Source organism: Sander lucioperca, chromosome 2 (assembly GCF_008315115.2).
Source record: "Sander lucioperca isolate FBNREF2018 chromosome 2, SLUC_FBN_1.2, whole genome shotgun sequence".
NCBI classification, from domain to species: domain Eukaryota; kingdom Metazoa; phylum Chordata; class Actinopteri; order Perciformes; family Percidae; genus Sander; species Sander lucioperca.
The window spans coordinates 3,262,193-3,267,650 of record NC_050174.1 but is presented as its reverse complement, the minus strand read 5'-3'; the positions used below and the strand labels follow the sequence as shown (position 1 = coordinate 3,267,650).

At 43.5% G+C, this 5,458-nt stretch overlaps 1 long non-coding RNA gene across 1 annotated transcript; it reads right to left on the bottom strand.

Annotated features, from left to right (window-relative positions):
- Nucleotides 1-282: 282 nt before the first annotated feature.
- Nucleotides 283-4,704, bottom strand: LOC118496590. Its single transcript, XR_004899184.1, has 3 exons — nt 4,516-4,704; nt 2,648-2,652; nt 283-293 (listed from the first exon to the last, which is right to left on the bottom strand). It is a non-coding gene; the product is annotated as an uncharacterized LOC118496590 (long non-coding RNA).
- Nucleotides 4,705-5,458: the final 754 nt, after the last annotated feature.

Genomic DNA, 5,458 nt, shown 5'->3' with positions numbered 1-5,458 from the left:
TAGCTAATAGCTAGCACACGAAGGTTAGCTAGCACTGAGCTAGCCATCAGTGGCAAACAACAGATTACTTTAAGTAGCTTTTATTATTTTTCCACAGTATTACTCAGAATCACCAGAAATTGAGCGTCGTCAGTTCTGGCAGGCCAGGTAGTCAAGACGCTGCTAACCGCTATTGGTCAACAACACGGTCTCATCAGCTGATCTGCATCAGCTAAGTTGCAGCAGCTGATCTGCATTAGCGCATCAGCTGGTCACTCCCCTCACTGCTAAATGGCTACAGTCAACAGGGCGCGCTACTTAAGCTGATTCAGTTAGCTCCTTCTGCTTGCTGCCTTAGCTGCTCCTAAATGCTGCTACTTTAGCTTCTTCCTACTGCTGCTTTAGTTTGCTCCAAATGCTTGCTGCTCGCTTTTTGCTACCCACCTCCTCCCCTGCTCCACCTTGTTGTGTATAACGTGGCATTTACTTCTATGTCATTGTTGCTGCTCTGTTCATATGGGGGAATAGTTTAGCTCTCCCAGTATTAAACTGTGTGAGCGTCCCCTAATGCTGCTGCTGTCCCCTGACTCTCTGCTTTTTCATGGTGCTCATGAAAGGTCAGGGGACTCCTCTGAACAGAGCCATATCGCCAAATTTAATTCATAATTTATTCAATAAATTCTTAAAGCTTTCATTGTCTGTGTTGTTCTTGACGTTATGGACCTGACAGAACTAGCTTTTTAAGCACATCTGATGCACATCAATTGTGGTATGGTGAAGTATGGTACTTCTGTTAGCAGCAGTGAGGTTAAAGCTACCTGCGTATTACTCTGTAATGCTATACCCATGATCATTATTGAGGAGCAAAAATACGCTGAACCTATATTAAATACATGGAGATCATTTTAAATGCAAGTGTCCAAGTCCTTTCGAGGCTTAACATGGACAAAATATCCCTAAACACCCAGAAGTTTCACTGAAACTGTCAAGTCAATAGTGTTATGTCCAGCTTATCTGTGGGCCATTTCATCTCTTTGGGTATGGCTATAATGGCAGTAAGGACTTATGTTTTTCTTATGTTGTTGATTATTATATTGACTTTTCACTGTGTGTTCTGTATCATGTCAGCTGGACATTATCATGTTGAAGTCGCACAAAACGATGGGTGACGGGGAATGGCTGACACGCCTGCAGAGGTTTGCTAGCTCAAGAGTGTGGCAACAGACCTGCTCCTCGACAGAGGTGGTATGAACTGTACCAGAAGGTAAATGATACAGCAACTAGCTGATAACATAGCTATTAAATTCAATATTGATAGATGATTCATAGTTATTCATTGACTTCTGGCTGCTTTGAGACACCATACATAAATAGTGTCATAAGTGTTCTTCATGGTTACAGAAAAGTTTCCGCTTCAGTCCAGGGGGCAGGTCACTCTCTGGGGGAAAGCTCACGCCTGCTTGTGTGGATTTCACAAGGTGCCTTCGATTATCATACATTTTCACATTGTTTAGATTGAATGCAATAGCCTTGCAATAGATGAAATATCAGTGTGCCTGTATAAATTAACATCTGGAAGGTTGTATAATATTATGTGTCATATATATTTATACATATATTACAGGGTCATCCGCCAGCCAAAGTGGACATCACAGCCGCCAAAAGCACAACCAACAACCCCAGCACCAGCGCAGTGGACGTCATCCCCAGCACCAGTTCACTTGACGCCACCCGCAGGACCATTGCAGTGGACACCATACCCAGCACCAGCACCAGTTCAGTTGACGCCACCCCCAGCACCAGTTCAGTGGGCAATGTTCTCGGCAGAGGCACAACTGTGTACAGTCCCTTCACACGGCCCAAAGTGTCACTATCAATGGTCAGCATACTGTACTAATGTTATTATTGCATAATAACATCTTACTTACAAACACAGACACCTTGGTTTTACCTTGGTGGTACAGATGTTATATGTTTCACTGACTAATCCATTTTTAACAATCTTATTATAACCAATTACTATCTTTATGTTAACAGTTTGAAAAGTCAAGGTTTGGAGGCACTCATGCGGCTCCAGCCAAACCTAATTTGAATGTGCAGCGGCGGAAACCCTCTCAGGTGAAAATAATATCACTTAATTTCATTACAAGTGAATGACATGTAGGTTGAAAGTTCATAATGACACCTATTTATTGCATTAAAACTTTATACAACCCCTCAATAGATTCCACAGACTCCACGAATTCCTGCCACATCCACATCACCCTTAAACCCGAAGCCCTCTCCAGCTCTCCGGCCCATCTTCCAGTCCTCCTCTTCCTTCTTCCTTCCTCCAGCAACAGAGACCACAGTGGATCTGCCATTGCTCTGGCCACAGACAATGCCGCAGGAGGACCGGAAGTGGGTGGCTGAAGCCCTGTTTCGGGTGAATGGCAAAGGAGAGCTGGAGCTGAAGGACAGCCTACAGCTGTGATACAACCCCCCACCTCCAACTGTCTTATACCATCAGGCTCCCACTCCAGACAGGTTCTTTTCCCACCGGCTCCTGGTCTGGATGCCCTACAGGCTGTGGAAGCTACGCCTCCAGTGCACCAACCCCGCATGTGTCGGGCATCAGTTATGTGGTGGTGGACTGCACAGGACAGTGCGACAGGTGCTGGACATCGACAACTACTAAAGCATGGTCACAGAGACCCTTATCTGCCCCAAGTGCAGGTCCAGCTACCTGTCCTGGGGACACACCGTGCTGCAGCAGTTAGACCTGGCCCATCGGGCTGAGTTCAGGGTCATCCTCACACGCAAGTAATTATTTTGCGCTGATATTCACTTATGTATGAACTTTTTAAGACCTTTGACAGTATTTCCTACAAAAAGTTGACCTGAAAATGACACTTGAATTTATGTTTTTTTTCTTCTTCAGACATGCCTGTGACATACATGTCATTCGTTTGTTGTGTGAGAGGACTCTGGGGAATGGACCGGTACGGCTCATAGGTCAATTGAAGGAGAACCACAGCGAGGAGTGGTATGGGGTTTCTTAACAAACCCGGCCTCCAAAAGCTGACGTTTCAGGACCCTCCAGCACCTGTGAAAGTGCAGAGCTACAAGTGGCTCCTCACTGTGTACAGCAAGGACATCCTCACCAGGCTACTGTATAGCTATGTGTATAGACCTGGTAGAGCGCATGCCCATATATAGAGGTTTACTCCTCGACGCAGTCCCTTTAGAATAGAAAAGAATTTGTCTCGGACATAGTGCTACAAGCTGTTGCTTAAGAACATAAATGTAACAGAAAAAAACATTCTAAAATCAACATGAAATAATATAAAATCAACTTTAACATGAGATCAACAAAGCGTCCTAAGACACAAAAGGACACACGTGACAGCACAGACAACACAACACCCTAAGAATTAACTGTAATAATTAAAGTGTGAAGTGCAAAAAGTGCTGGTGTATTTATTGCACCCCTGCTCTGCTGTGCTAAGATTTACTATTGGAGTTCAGCAGCGTGATGGACGTTGGGATAAACGATAACTTTAGTCTGTTTGTTTTGCATCTCGGCACACGGAATCTTCTTCCTGATGGCAGAAGTTCACATTCAGGAAAGAGAGGGTGTAGAGAGTCTAGAGAGAACAGCTTGCTCGTACAGGCTCTGTATGGGCTTGTACTCTTTCCTCCCTATTATCTTCATAGCTGTCTTGTGTGTGCTGACCAGCCTGCTTTTCAGCTACACTGTTAAGTTGCCAAACCACGCTGTGATTCCATATCTGATGATGCTCTCCAGAATTGCTTGGTAGAACATGAGCATGATCTGGCTGCTTACTCTATACAGTCTCAGTCGCCTTAAAAAGTATAATCTCTGCTGCAGTCTATTGCACAGGTAGTCAATGTGTGTTTTCCAGCAGAGAAGATTGTCTATGTGGACACCTAAATATTTGTAAGACGTTATGGATGATTTCCTGATTTTTGATGACGACTGCCTGTTGGTCAATCACTTGCCTTGGGTCAAGGACCATCTCCAGTGTTTTTGTGACATTTAAGATAAAATGGTTGGTGTCACACCACTTGATAAAGGTGTCTATCTCATCATGGTACACAGAAGGGTTTATGTCCTTCTGGAGAAGACTCAAAATTGCTGTATCGTCTGCAAATTTTATAATATAATTATTTGGGTGTACTTTCCTGCAGTCATTAGTGTACAATGTGAAAAGTATGGGTGATACCACAGAACCTTGTGGGACCCCCTTGTTGCTATGTTTGACATCTGACAGCATGCCATTGACTTTCACCTGTTGTGTCCTGTTAAAAAAAGAGTAAAACCATTTGATCAGGGCAGGGTTAACATGCATATCATTTAGTTTCTTTAAAAGCAGATAGGGTTGTACGGTATTAAACGCTGAACTGAAATCGATAAATAATATTCTAGAATAGGCTTCTGTATCCTCAAGGTGTTTAGAAGTAAGATGTGAAATGCAGAGGATGGCATCTTCTGTACTGCGTTCATGTTTATAGGCAAATTGCCATGTGAACTACGGGGGGAGCTAGGGGGAGCTCGGCTCCCCTTAATAAGACATGGGCTCCCCTGAAAATCTTGGGGGGTCTCCAAAAATATTGCCAATGTGTCATTTTGACGTGCAATTTCAGTTTTGTGTAACATGATCATCGTGGATTATAATGTGTAAAATTGCAAAAATGTCATTCATTCATGCATGTCGGCGATTTAAACCTATTTCACTTCAGATAACTATACATGCTATTCTTGTCATCAGCATCAAGGCGTGGCGGCGCTGCGGTACAAATTCAACTCATATTTAGTACATGTTAACCTGTTATATACTGTCTATGATGTTAACTCAAAGAGTCGTAGAATAAATATAAACATTGGAGGCCATTAATCGGCATGCAAAGTCCTTGAAATCCCTTCTGCAGTGAGCATCATATAGCTATGGCAAAAAAAACAAGGCAGTTTAATTAATTTTGGTTTTACTAAGAAATTGTGTAGCGATGACGTTAATAGCACGACCAATTCACCTGCTGCAAGCCCTGTTAGCACACCTCCCGCCGGGGTGACAACGCAAGAAGAAGCTGAAGAAATAATGTCCTCTCTGGCTGAAGATGGAGGTGGTAACAGCTTGTCAGAGGCCGGTCACGAGCCTAACCCCTCTTGCTCCTCTCTCCCATTAAATTGGAACAGCCAGCAGTGGAGAGACTGAAAGAGCCAATACATGGCTGTTTGTTAAGGATGGAAGCTTGGGGTGCGTCACTAAGGTCTAATTAGAGGAATTATGGTATTCTTCGGTAGCCTGACTAACTAACTTTAACCGTTGTTCATGTGTAATCAGCCTGATAACTTAGGGGTTAATAACACATGTTGACCGTTGACCGTTCTCTGGGATATGTTTTCATGCTTATCGAATGTGACCTCGAATTGTAACGCTAGTAGTCTGGGCAAGGGTAAAGTAAAAAGAAATTGCTA